A 14,964-nucleotide genomic window follows, 5' to 3' on the forward strand; every position below is an offset into this window, starting at 1 on the left:
CCATCCTCTTCTGGAAAAAGAGAGAAAATAAAGGAGAAGAATCAACTTGCTTTTCTTTCATCAGAGATGCTTTTGCAAATAAGTATTTGTGTGCCGTATGATTCATGTTTGATCAGATCTGATAACAGTATTTCTGCTAATCAATTTCTGTCACAATGAAGCATGCCAATTTATAATGAATATACACCATATAAGAATAGGTTTTGCTACAATAGATAAACATCATTGTTATTATTCAAATTGTGTTCATATACTGAAAACATCTGGGAGATAAAACACAAGACATACATATCTCACTACGCACAGATTACATATAAACAACTATTAATATTCCTCTCTAACAGGGCTGAGAAAGTCATTCAATTGCATTGGATAGAACTGGGTTTGAATGTGTTTCTGCCACTTACCTGCTACATAACCCTAGGCAAGTTACTTAACCTCACTGAGCCTCAGTCTTCTCCCTCAGAAAATGGACACAGCATCCGCCCTGACTACCAGCAAGCCTCTAACTTCAGGGAGGAGTCTAAACTTCCCCAGCCCTCACCCACAAACAGGAGCTCAGATAACGGGCGAGGGCAAACTGGACTTCTTGTAGACAAAGGGAGGTCACCACCCATTTAATATTCATCCATCCAAAATGTTCACTGAGCGTTTTCCACGTGCCAAGCACCGTTTTGACTGGTATCAACAGTGAATAATGCCAAGACCCTGTCTTCACAGAGCTTACATTCTGTGGAAGGGATGATGCCTTTAGAGAGAAAAATAAAGGACTGCCAACGGTACTGGAGAGGGACTTGGGCTCATCAACCACAGTCTCACTGACCTCTTCATTTGCTTTGCTCTCAAACCATGAGGTCAACATGCTGATGAAAGCCCAGGAGTGCCTCCTGACTGTGAGTACGGCCACCCTCGGAAAGCTAAGTGGGAACCAAATGGAGTGCACGAACCAGCTTTCTCAGGCGTGTTGCTCTGCACTCTCTGTGCCCACGTCCAGAACTGCTTTACTGCCTAGCACAGGTCAATAACAAAGACACCAGACTGGACTCAGGAGCTAAGGCCTCTAGTAGTAATAAAAGGATCCTTGTCTGGTGTATCTTTGTAAACCACAGTTTTACAGGGCCTAGGCAAATGAAAAAAAATATAGAAACCAGGGATGCTGATCAATCCTGCATACCTTATAGTGCTATTAAGAGTCTCAACTGAAGTGACAAGTGAAAATCTTTGGTACAAACACTGTAAAGTGATTTACAAATGCCATCATCATCATCACCACCGTTATCTTCACCATCATTATTCAGTCCTATTTGTGCTTGATTATATCACTGGGGACAGCTGATACTCTAGGAATTAGCTTCACCCAACAAGATGAAGCTACCAGACGAAATCTTACACAAAAAAATTAATTTCCTGCAATAAGCAATGCAAGAGTTTAGATGAGAACATGGCATCGACAAGTAAGTAAGGAACCAAACAGAAAATGAATTATTGTAATCTCCCTGAGAAGTAGCCATCAGGTCATCTGATGTGCCAACAGGTGTGAGCCATCTCTCTCATTCACACCACAGACTTCCATACCCGTAAACCTCTGCTCTTCTGGCTAAAATGCCCTTCTGCACCTTGTAGACAGCTGGGAAACTCATGTTCGTCCTTCAAGGTCCAACATAAAAAGTACCATCTCTAGTTTTCCTTGTCCCACCTAGGCTAATTCATGGTTTTCTCATCAGCGGTCCCACAGCACTTTCAGTATTCATTCACCCACCATCTTTTATTGATTACCTACTACGTGTCAGTCACTGTTATAGGCTCTAGGGATACAGCAATGAGCAGACAGCATGCTGTTTACATGGAGTTTATATTCTAGTAGGGCAGAGACAGACGATAAATGATCATATGCCAGGCAGTAGAGGAGTGCAAGGAGGACACCTGAATTGAGTAAGGAAGATAGTCGAGGTGGGAAGAGGGTATTTTTTGTGCCCAGCATTTATCACACTGTATATAGATCCACTGCACACACTCTAGTAGACTGCAGTTTCTTATGTTGGGAACTATTTCTCATTCCTTTTCACCTCCTCAGCAGTCAGCACACCACTTGACAAATACAAATTGTAAAATAATAATAATCATAATAATCACAGACAACATTACTTGAATGTTACCACTTACCAGGTAATGAATGTTTTACATATGTTAGATGTTTAACCTTCACAACAACCCCTTGAGGTAGTATTTTTACTTATTCCACATTTTACCTCAACTGAGGAAATTTAGGTAGTGAGGGGTTAAATTACTTGCCCCAGGGCATACAGGTAGCAAGTAGGAGTGACAAGACAGATTTAAACCTAAGCAATCTGACTCCAAAGGCCTCATTCTTAATCACTATCCAACACTATCTTCCAAAACACTGTACATTCAAAGTCATCTTACATCAAAAGAAACCGGAATTGTACATTTGTGCTCCACAATATACCTAAAAACGTCCTGCACTGGCCCAGACACAGAGTCCTAACAGCCCTGGATAGGGAGTGAGCATGAGCAGGTCCTGACTGGATTCAAACCCGCCAAGGTCTGGGGATGGGGAGAGGAAGCTCAGCTCTGTAAGGGGCAGCAGGTGAGCAGGAATCCAGGCAAGTGGCAGAATCAGGCACCTAACCACGATGCCTTCATAGCACGGCGCGTTTATAAAGGAAAAGTACAAAATCATGAAAATTTAGAGTATGAGTATGATTCACAGTCTTTACACTATTTAGTTCCAAAGACTGATTAGCTTCAGAGATTCTAAAGTGCAGAAAATGCCCTCCACTTTCTCCCACAGCCGCCATGACAACGTTCACTACACCGCAGTCTGACAGCAATTACAAGCCAGTGTGGGCAGCTGCAATCCACAACAAATGCACTGATGGCAGCTGAACGTGTTTACTTGCCACAGTCCATTATGCTTTGGGTTTGGTGCTGTACAACAATGCAAGTATAATAATTACTGGTTTCAGAGGAAGATGTTTTCAGACAGGTCTGACCACTGTGCCACATGTTTAATGTGAAAGAAAAGAGTCCATAAAATATAATCAGCAACTTTCAAACACGAGCCAGGCGCAAAGAGTATTTCATTAGTAAATACAACATTTCAATAGAGAACACCCATCAGTTTGACCTTTCTTTTTAATGTGAAGGGAGCAGAGAGAGAGGGAGAGAAACAAAGCGAGGAAGGAAAGAGACTTGATGTCTAGAAATGCTATGAGAAAAGAAAAAAGGATCTCATCCCCAGGAAAAAAGGAGGAGAACAGTAACAAAGCAACACCCATTATGTAAGACACAGAATTCTTTTCTAGATGTTCTGATGGGAAGAGCCTTATGAAAAAGAAAGGGATAAATATGGGCTGGGTACCCACTCCGTGCCAGGCACTAGTCAGACTCTTCACAAGTAGTTCATTTACCGCCCGACCTTCACACACCCTCCCAACAACTCCACTAGCAGGCAGTGCTCTCCCACTTTCCAGAGGAGGCAAGTGCTGCAGAGCTGAGTTAACCTGCCCACATCCTCATAGCGAACACCGGTCCAGAGCCCATTTGATACCTACTCTGTCAGATCACCTGTGGGGAAAAAAGATGGTCCACAGGTACCTTTAGGACTGTGGAGGTATAAGGACAACTGGACATATAATTGATAGAGAATTATCTTCCAGAAACCGATCTGGTAACCAAGAGCTTAGTTCTATCTTTCCTCTTCTCTGGTACTAAGCCTTATAAATCTAACCACTTTCTATTTCCCAGGTCAGCATGGTGAAATGCTTTATAATTCTACTGCAGGTTTTATCAGATGTAAATACAAACACTATGTATATCATTGATAATTATTTTTCTCCCTGCCCTATGGACAACTTTAGCCACTATACGTTCATCAGCAGAACCAGCAACTCTGAACTTACACATTAATGTAATACTCAATGACATTGTAACACCTTTGTTTTTTAACTTTGCAAAACCATAAGGAGACCAGACAAAAGTGCTTCTCCAAGAGCTTCTCCACATTCTGAAAAAGCACTAATTCTAACAGTATGCCTATTACTGTTTCGATTGTTGTGTTGAGTGTCCGAGAAAGCTCTCTGCCCACTTACAATATCAAGGAACAACAAATTACATCTGAAGGGCAACCATAGGGCAGAATGGGAAAAGGAGAAGCAAACACCCGGTTTTCCAGTCTAGTACCTCATGCTCCCATCACCAAGTACTCACAGAAGGGGACAGGCTGTGAGCCCACCAGAGAAATGCTTTCTACTCAGTATCTCTCTAAACAACCATGGCCTATGCAGAGACAACACAGGTTATCCTAACAGATCTGACCTCAAAATATGATTTAGAAGCCTCCATCTGAGTATATTCACATACACTACTGGCAGCGAGTTTAACTGGTGCAGCTCATCAATAAATCAACTGACAATGTGGGTTGTCAATGTATGAACTCTGAGCTATTATTCAACTTCTGGGAGACTACCCTAAAGAAACTACCTGAATGGCCAGTGCAGACTTACGTGCACAGAGGTTCATTCCCTGAGGAAACATCTACTGAATACCTACTGTGTGCCAGGCTCAGTGAATACACAGCCCTGTGAGGGGAGACACAAGTGAGGAGACTGTGATCCAGGGTAATACAGGCTGTGACAGAGGGATGCAGAATGCACTAAGAGACGAGAAAATGACAGAAGAGAGCACCCAATCCAGAACCGAGAGTGGGCGGCAAACTGGTTTGCTCTGGGTGGTGATATCTGAGCTGAATCTCTAAAAATGTGAGTTAAGCACATAAGAGGAAGAAGGGCATTTGTGTTTAAAACAAAAGAAGCAAAAAACAAAACACAGCACAGAGAAGGTCTTACAGAAAAGAGCATGTGGCTTTCATGAATCAGACAAGAAATTCAGCATGACTGTAACCCCAGGATCAAAGAGCAGAGTGAGAGAAATGAGACTGGATAGGTAAGTAGGGCAGTGAATCCCATCCTGAGAAATTAAGATTTTATCTTGAGGATATGATGTGATAGTGAGAAATTTTAAACAAGGAATGACTTGACTGGATTTGCATGTTTAAAAAGATTTGCATTTCACACTGCTTCCTTTTAAAATGAAAATCTTGAAAGACATGAGAACAATATCTAGTGGTAAGAAAACAAATTCAGTCTACTACAATAATCCAGGTCAGGGCAGAAATGGACCGAGCGTAGGGACACAGAACAGATGAATGAAGATTATCAGTAAATCCAACAGCTGAAAACGCTCATTAGTGAGGAGTCAGCTAAGTATATGATGACATACATAACAGGGACCACTACACAGCCATGAAAAACAGTATTCCCAACTTTCTGATGCCCTGGCCAGAACCTCCAGGACAATGGTGAATACAAGGGATGAAAGCAGACATCTTTGCTTGTTCCTGATCTTAGGGGAAAAGTCTTTCACAATTAAGTATGTTGTTGCATGTAGGTTTTTCACACATTGCACTTTATCAGGTTTTGCAGGTTCCCTTCTATTCCTAGTTTGCTGAGTGTTTTCATCACGAAAGGATATTAGAATTTTTCAAGTGCTTTTTCTGTGTCTATTGAGATGATTATGTGGTTTTTGTCCTTTATTCTATTGATACAATGTATTAATTGAGCTTCAGATGCTAAACCAACCTTGCATTGCAGGCATAAATCCTATGTGATCATGGTGTATAATCCTTTTTCATGTTGCTGGATTTGGTTTGCTAGTATTTTGTTGAGGATTTTGTGTCGATATTCATCAGAGATACTGGTCTGTAGTTTTCTTGTGATGCCTTTGTCTGATTTTGGAATAAGGGTAATACTGGTCTCTTACAATGAGTTGAGAAGTATTCTTTCCTCTTCTATTTTTTGGAAGAGTTTGTCAGGAATTAGTATTAATTATTTTTTAAATGCTTGGTAGGATTCACCAGTGAAGTCATCTGGACCTGGACTTTTCTTAGTGAGTAGTTTTTTACCAATTCAATCTCTCTACAATTCTACTCAGATTTTCTATTTCTTCTGGAGTCAATCTTGGTAGTTTGTGTCTTTCCAGGAATCTGTCCATTTTAACTAAATCATCTAATTTACAGTCTACAATTGTTTACAGTATTCCCTTACAATCCTTTCCATTTCTGTAAAGTCAGTAGTAATGTGCCTTTTTCATTCTTGATTTTAGTCATTTGAGTTTTCTCTCTTTCCTTTTAGTCAACATAGCCACAGTTTTGTCAATTTTGTTGATCTTTTCAAAGAACCAACTTTTGGTTTGTCGATTTTCTCTATTGTTTTTCTTTTCTCTCTTTTTCATTAATTTCCATTATAATCCATATTATTTCCTTCATTCTGCTTGTTTTAGATTTAATTTGCTCTTCTTTTCCCCAGTATCTTGAGATAGAATGTTAGGTAACTGATTTGAGATTTATCTTCATTTTTAATATAGGTATTTATAGCTATAAGTTTGCTTTTAAGTACTGCTTTAGCTGCATCCCATAAGTTTTGGTAATTTGTATCTTCATTTTCATTCATCTCAAAATATTTTCTAATTCCCCTTGTGATTTCTTATTTGACTCATTGGTTATTTAGGAGTCTGTTAATTTCCACATATTTGCCAATTCCTCAAATTTCTGTTATTGATTTCTAATCTCATTTCATTGTGGTCGAATACCCTTTACATGATTTCAATCCTTTAAAATTTATTGAGGCTTGTTTTATGGACTAGCACATGGTCTATCCTGGAGAATGTTCCATGTGCACTTGAGAAAAATGTAGTTTCTGTTGTTACAGGAGCACGTTCTATAGATGTCTGCTAAGTCTAGTCAGCTTATAGTGTTGCTCCAGTCTTCTATTTCCTTACTGATCTTCTACCTGGTTATTGTATCCAATATGTAAAATGGGATATTGACGTCTCCAACTATTATTGTTAAGCAGTTCATAACCATTTAAGGACATTGTATTAGTTTCTATTGCCACTGTAACAAGTTACCACAAACTTAGGGGCTTAAAACAACAAGATAAATGTATTACCTTTTAATTCTAGAGGTCAGAAGTCTAAAATGGGTATGTAAGGCAGCATTTCCTCTAAACTCTTTAAGGGAGAACCTTTTTTCTTGTCCTTTCCATCTTCTAGAGGCTGCCAGCATTCCATGGCTTGTGGCCACATCACTCCAATCTCTGTTTCTATTGTCACATTGCCTTCTGTCTGACTCCTCCTCCACACCACTCTCTTAAGGACCAGTGTGATTATCCAGGATACTCTCTCTACCTCAAGATCTTTAAATTAATCATACCTGCAAAATCCCTTTTGCCATATCAGGTAGCATTCATAAATTCTTGGGATTAGGATATAGACATATTTTGGGGCCACTATTCAGCCTACCACAAACATTAACTGAAATGAATTGCTGATTTGAAACACACTGCTCAATCAAGTCCTAGTTTGTTCTATGTCCCTGAGCTCCTCAGGGTCAATATAAGCCAAGCACTTTTTAGCCCTACTTTTGAATATATAAACTTGCACTCTTTGGGCATTCTTTATCTGTTTAATTACTAAATCAGTCATTTTTAGTTTCTCTCTATATTTCCTCATATTTGATGGAACTATTTCAAGTGATCATGTTGAATATGTAGGACTGAAGCAAAAATCTGTAAATAAGATACATTTTCTAGACCACAGCAAAAACGAACACAGGTTTTGAGCCAAAACAGAGCTTGTTTTTAATCTTGCCATGTTATATATTAGTAAAGCCTAAAGTTTAACCTTTCTCAGGCTCAGTTTCATTATCTATAAAATGGGGGTATTAATATCTATCTGTAGAAGGCAGCTGTAAAGATTAAATCGATGTAACTAAGGAGGAGCTCAATAAATACTATGGCTGTTATGGTCTACAAACAGATAAAAAGTGGGAGGGTAGAGGGAAGGAAGGAGAAGTTGTCAAAGCAGTCTATTAACTAACTGGTCATTGTGATGTGATAGCAAATAATCTTTGACAAATCCGTCAAGTACTCTGCATGTTATCCAGACAAAGACTTCAATATGATGTGGGGTGCAAGAGAAATCAGCTCCGTTTGCCCCTTCTATCTTATCCACTATAATTTAACAGAAAGAGTATGGACTTGGGACTCATTGACAAAGTCCAAAGCATTCAGTTACAAGCTAGCCATGTGACACTGAGCCAGCCACAGCCTCCATGAAAGCCTGTTTTCTCATCTGTAAAATGGAATTTATGTCCTTCATCTCAGAGGACTGTACTGAGAATTGAGAAAAATATGACCCATAAATCTCTTGGCATAGTCTCTGAGACTTAGCAAGAACTCAACAAGTAATAGCTCATTATTATTAATAATTACATGACACCAATAAGTTATTTAATATCTCTAGGACCCCCGATGTATATTTGAGATAATATCCTAATACATGAAAATCCCTAAAAGCAGATTGAAGATATCCCAGATACTGGATAAACATCAGTTTCTGCTGCCTCCCCCGATCCCTCTGTGGTAGACAGAATAATGAATGGCTCCTCCAAAGATGATCATATCCTAAGCTCCAGAACCCAAGAATGTTAAGTTGTATGGCAAAGGAGAATTAAAGGTTGCAGATAAAACTAGGTTGCTAATCAGCTAACCTTAAAATGGGGAGATTATCCTGGATCCAGGTGAGCCCAACGTAATTACAAAGAAACTTACTAATGGATGAGAAAAGCAAAAGAGAGAGAACCACAGAGACGGCAGTGTGAAAAGGATTCAGCCTAATGTTGCTGGCTTTGTAGATGGAGAAATGGGGCCATGAGCCTAGGAATGTGGGTAGCCTCTAGAAGCTGGAAAAGTTAAGGAATGGACTCTCTCCTAGAGTCTCCAGAAAGGAACAGAGTAGTGCCAACACCTTGACTTTAGCCCACCCAGTAAGAACCATTTCAGACTTCTGACTTCCAGACTGTAAGAAAATAAAGCCAGTGAATATGTGGCAATTGGTTACAGTAGCCATAGAAAACTAATACACTCTCTCTACCAGTTTTGCAGTTTTATTGTCACTAAGTCTCAAAGAACATACGAATCTGAAAACGAAAAAGTAAACTGTTTTTGTTTTCTCTATACAGACAGATGCACCTAATCTTAAAATGAAATCTCTTAAGAAAATCACTTCTTACTGAACTATATTGAATGAGTGGTCTTAGCAGTGCTTGACTGCTGGCCACAAAGAACTTACAAGATATTTAACAATATAAACTGACTCACTAGCATTTTGGACCAACAGCATTAAATAATTAATTAAGATATAACACACAGCACAGAAGTACCTAATGTTATAAGGAGCAGCCAACCCAAGTGAGTCTTTACTGCTAAAGACTAAGCAGCACCCAGTGCACATTTCCCTTGGGCACCTGGCCAGCTGCAAGCATGCTGTACGTTAAGTTTCAAGGTACAGTTTATGGTTTGAAACCTATCCTGAAGATTGTAATTCTGTTTAATCAGAAGAAATACTGGTTCCTTTATGTATTGCAATAACAGTGGAGACCAATATTTTCCGTCCAAATAAAGAACTCAAATCAAGGTACTTAGAAAAATTTATTATTGATATTTTTCAAACAGAAGACAAAATTATACTGGAAAAGGGTTTTTCAAAGGTTACTCAAGTAGGAATTGACAACTTTAAAGCGGAATGAAATGAACCATGAGACCGTGAACTATGAACCAACACTTCACTAATCCCTAGTGTAGTCTGTAGGCAAAGGAACTGGAAAACAAACTGTCAGTGACACACCCAAACCTCTGGAGGATACCAAGCACCTCTGCTGTCCCCTCCAAAAAACTGTAACATCATCACCAGTGAGAAGGAACTGAGGCTCTAATAGATGCCCTGGGGACACCAAATGGGGACAGAGTGCGACTAGTCACGTGCTGCATAACGGCGTTTCGCTCAACAATGGACGGCATACATGACAGAGGTCCCGTAAGATTAGTACCATATAGCCTACGTGTGTAGTAGGCTGTACCACCTAGGTTTGTATACGTACACTCCCTGATGTTCACAGGACAACAAAATCACCTAAGGACGCATTTCTCAGAACACATCCCCGTCGTGAAGTGATACACAACTGTACTAAAGGTGGTGCCTCCAGTGGGAGTAGGCAAGCAGCTAAAAAGCGATTCTCTGAAAACAGGACCGTTTTTGGGCTTTTCTCCCGGAACTCTCCTTTTTTGGCCCACTTTTACCAGGTGGCTGTTGCAATAAGAAAGCCCCATAACCTAACAACCTAACAATTGGGAGAAGATATTTGCAAATCATATATCTGATAAGGGGTTAATATTCAAAATATATAAAGAACTCATGCAACTCAACAACAAAAAAACAAACAACCCAATTAAAAAATGGGCAAAGGATCTGAACAGACATTTTTCCCAAAAAGATACACAGATAGCCAACAGGCACATGAAAAGATGTTCAACATCACTAATTATTAGGGAAACGCAAATCAAAACTACAATGAGATATCACCTCACGCCCGTCAGAATGGCAATAATTAACAAGACAAGAAACAACAAGTGTCAGAGAGGATGTGGAGAAAAGGGAACCCTCATACACTGCTGGTGGGAATGTAAACTGGTGAAGCCACTATGGAAAACAGTACGGAGATTCCTCAAAAAATTAAGAATAGATCTACCATATGATCCAGCTATTCCACTTCTGGGTATTTATCCAAAGAACACAAAAACATGAATATGTAAAGATATCTGCACCCCTATGTTCATTGCAGCATTATTCATGATAGCCAAGACTTGGAAACAACCTAAGGGCCCTTCAACGGATGAATGGATAAAGAAGATGTGGTATATATACACAATGGAATACTACTCAGCCACAAAAAAGATGAAATCTCACCATTTGCAACAACATGGATGGACCCTGAGAGTATCACGCTAAGTGAAATAAGTCAGATGGAGAAATCCAAATACTGTATGATTTCACTCATAAGTGGAAGATAAAAACAACAACAAACAAACAAACAGATACAGATATTAGATTGGTGATTACTAGAGGGGAAGGGGGAGCGAGGAGGGAGAAAGGTGTGACAGGGCATATGTGTACAGCGATGGATCGTATTAGTCTTTGGGTGGTGAACATGATGGAGACTACACAGAAGTCAAAATATAATGATGTACACCTGAAATTTATATAATGTTATAAACCAACGTTATTTCAATTAAAAAAATAATAATAAAGAAAGAAAGGCTCACAGCTGTACCCATTTTGGATGAAGCTCCTGCCACCCACTAATGAGCCCAAACAAGAGCAAGGGTGCAGCCTAAGCACAGGCGGCATGAAGCAGACCACCAAGTTCGCTCCTACCTTATGTCCGAAATGAAAGGAGCTGGGGAAAAAATGATCTGCTGCAGTTCATGTGTCAAAGGTCTGTGGCCAAAGTTCTTTAATAATAAGAAGGTCCACCTGCCTGGAATGCTGTCTCTGTACTCTATGTACACCCCCAGGGAACCTCTAAGACATGGAGTAGGCCTTTGTTAGGCAGCAGGATTCACACTCAGGATGGAATCTGGACCATGACCTGCTGATGGAGCGACACTAACCAAAAACACTCACAAGGAAAGCAGAAATTTCAGCTTGTATTTGCTGGTGAGAATTGAAAGCCACAAAGCACTTCATTTAAATTTAAAGTCTACTGGGAAGGTGTGAACCAACTCAGAGTCAATTTGGAAGACTTGTGGTCACTGATGAAGAGACGCTATCAAGAGCCACTAAGCTTTGTGGACAGACAAGCCTGTGATGAACTGGCTATCCCTCCACATTGTCTGAGCTCTACATACCAAAGGGCTCACCTACAAATTCTTATCAGCTTAGGGTTCAAGAAGCCTACAGAGACCCTATTACGCTTAAGCAGCGCTGGCAGGGACAAATTTTAAGACTTCTATTGAAAAGAAATGCATCACAAAAAAAAAAAAGCTTTTAAGATAAACACTTTTAAGTGTAATTTACAATGACAGAAGCGCACACCCTTTACGAAGTTAGTCACCTTAAGTAAGGAAAGGAAACAACTGAGGGTTTTTCCTTTCCCCAAGCCTTCAGTGTTGATATGGCCACAAGGATTCCTTCCTTTGCCCTTTTCTCTTTTGATTCTGCACACTCTCCCTGGGGGAGCTCATCCTCGAGCATGGCTTCAGCAGACATTCAGAAATACACATAAAACTCTGAACTCACATAATTTAAAAACTTTTCAACCTGTATTGTTCAGCATGCCAAATAACCTTTCTAAAATACATAGCTGATTATATCATTCTCCTGCATGGCATCTTTCAATTGTGCTCCAGAACCTTAAACTCCATTCACACTCCTTAGCTACTCACAGGCCCTGCATGTTCTCATCCCTGCCTACCCTCTAGCCCCACCTCTCAGCACATTCCTGCTTTCTTCTTATCACCAGACAAACTGATAGAAGGTGCTTTCACATGTATCATTCATTCAACAAACACTGAGTGCCAACTGTGTGTCAGGCACTATTCTGGGCCCTAGAGATCCAGGAGGGAATAAAAGCCCCAGGTCTCCGAGCCTGGAGTCTATAGTTACATACAGTCTCAATGTATGTCACTGAATCCTCACAGCTAAGTCTGGGAGGTAGACAGTACCGTGCCTGTCTTAAGAAACTAGAGCACTGGAGTTTAGACAGGTGAAGGTATGCGCCCAGATCCAAAAATCCTTAAACGGCAGAGGGAGACTGCCCACAGGTCTGAGTCCCAGACCTAAGGCTTGTGCCCATACTGCCAGGGTGCCCACACTTGGCATATTTCCTGAGAAATGTCAGATCTCTCCTCAAAATCCATATCCAGAAACTCAAGTAGAAGCAAAACACCCTTTTTCAATCTTCTTTCACCAAATCATCCTAAAATAACGAATTCATTGCCCTAATCCACAGAAGAAGAAACTGAAACCAACTGACTACTCACTCCACAAACATTACTGTGTACTGACTACCTCCCAGCACTGTGCTGAGCACTGGAGAAGGAATCAGATAATACGTCAGATGTCCTGTCTGTAAGGGACTCGGACTCTCGTGGGAGAAGTAACTCCCCACCAATGATTATAATCTAGAGTGTGACAAATGCCACGATGGACGCAAAGAGGAAGGCCTGTCCTGGGCGCTGGGAATGAACACACGGAATGGAAGTCAGGGACTCACTCATCGCACACTCCACACCAGACGGAAAGGCGTGCACTCTGCAGAGATGTCCACGGCTCAGGACTGAGGAAAGAGACTCGGAGAAGTTAACTGACTCCTGTCACAGTTATGTCACACTCTGCAGCCCAGGATGTCTCTCCTACAACACCATGAGTCACACAGAGGTCCCTCTTCCCTCACCCAGTGGAGATAACACAGCGCTCCTATGTGACACCATTGTACCCCGTGCGCTGGTTTTTATTACAGCACTTTCCACCCTGCAATATAAATGTCTTTTAATTTGGCTGCTTCCCCACTGAGCTGAAAACTCTTTACGCAGGAATGAAATATCACCAGCTCTGTGTCCCAGCACTTGGCCCAGCATAAGAATGCGATCCTTATTGAATAAGAACTGAACACCCTCCAGTCTAGTGGGAAAGACTGTGCAGAAACACACACCCTAACAGTCATCTCCAAAAGGTTTTCCCCGAGAAGTCCGAAAGGGTCTAAAAGTCTGAAGTCTGATTAGATTTTGCTATTCCTGTGCCATAATGCTGACTTCCCAAGCCTAAATACTACTTTTTGCTGTGCACCCTTTACTGGAGTAATATGGTGCTCTGACAAAGACTGGGGAGGAAGGATTCACATACAGCCTTCTAATAAATGCTTCAAGGACACAGGAGTATCGGCTCTGTGCCTAGTATGCTGTGCTGGGCTCCATGAAGAAGGAAACAAAGAAAAGTGTTCTGCCAGCCTGAAGAACTCTGGAGGAAGAGAGAACTAACTTGAGCACCCGCAATCTGCCAGACACTTTACATAGGTTCTCTCATGATCATTTTATAGATGAAGAAACTACAGCTCACAGAGCTTATTATTACCAAAGGTAACATACCTTCTGACCCATTTAAGGAGCCAAATCCTGACAGGGAAAAAAGGAGACCAGAAGAGAGTATGATACAGAGTATGACCAATTGACCTTTAACTTACGTGAGTCTTTTTTCTCGTCCCCTTGTTCCTCTATGTTATCGTTGACCACATAAATACAGGGTAGGGAATTATGGTCCCCGATTTGCTCTGAATTGATGGTATGTATACTAAATGATGGGCAATGTGTCAAAAGTGGAGAAATTCCTTTCTCCATATGTGTCTCTGAGTGAGGGAGAGAGAGACATGAATTGTTCTGTGACATAGAACTTTGAAACCACTTTTTGGATTCTAGAGAAAAGATTGCGCGAAACTTCACACTGCTTCTGATAAACCATTACATAGCCGCTGACAAGCAGAAAAACTGCTCACCAACAAGTTTACAATTGACTTCTGAATTTTCGGAATTAAAAAATCATGTAAGCAATAATTGAAAGTCTGATTTATTTTAGAGTCATCAGAGACACTCTAAATTGATGTAATTTGCATCTTTATGCCTAAGCTACTGCTAGTTGCTGAGATGTCCCCTGGTGCCTGTTTCTGTTCAGCGTCCAACGCTACCTCGATGGGAGGCAGTGTGCGTCACCAATAGGTGGTCTTTCCTAATGACACACTTTTCTCTGAGAAAGGACCCATTCCCTGATAAAATCCATTTGTCACTGCTGTAATGAAGTCTTTTTTTGAATAGATTAGAGCAATAAATTACATTAAAAAATTGTGAAGAAACAAATCTATTCTGAGACAATAAAAGGAGTATAATGTTGAGATTTTTCACCCAATTGATTGGTGCTGGAGCTTTGCCTTTCAGCTGAGACTCCAGAAGGAGAGTTATGCTGGACCAGAGCAGGGAGCATGTGCTAATGTCTGCA

The 14,964-nt window shown here is 40.6% G+C and overlaps 1 protein-coding gene across 2 annotated transcripts in view; it reads right to left on the reverse strand.

The window, feature by feature from the left end:
* Positions 1-14,964, reverse strand: part of KHDRBS3 (KH RNA binding domain containing, signal transduction associated 3) — a 184,136-nt gene that overhangs the window by 157,104 nt on the left and 12,068 nt on the right. The gene's annotated exons all lie outside the window — the stretch shown is intronic.

The sequence above is a fragment of the Ceratotherium simum genome, chromosome 23 (genome assembly GCF_057802395.1).
Source record: "Ceratotherium simum simum isolate JZ-2026a chromosome 23, ASM5780239v1, whole genome shotgun sequence".
Classification (NCBI taxonomy): Eukaryota; Metazoa; Chordata; class Mammalia; order Perissodactyla; family Rhinocerotidae; genus Ceratotherium; species Ceratotherium simum.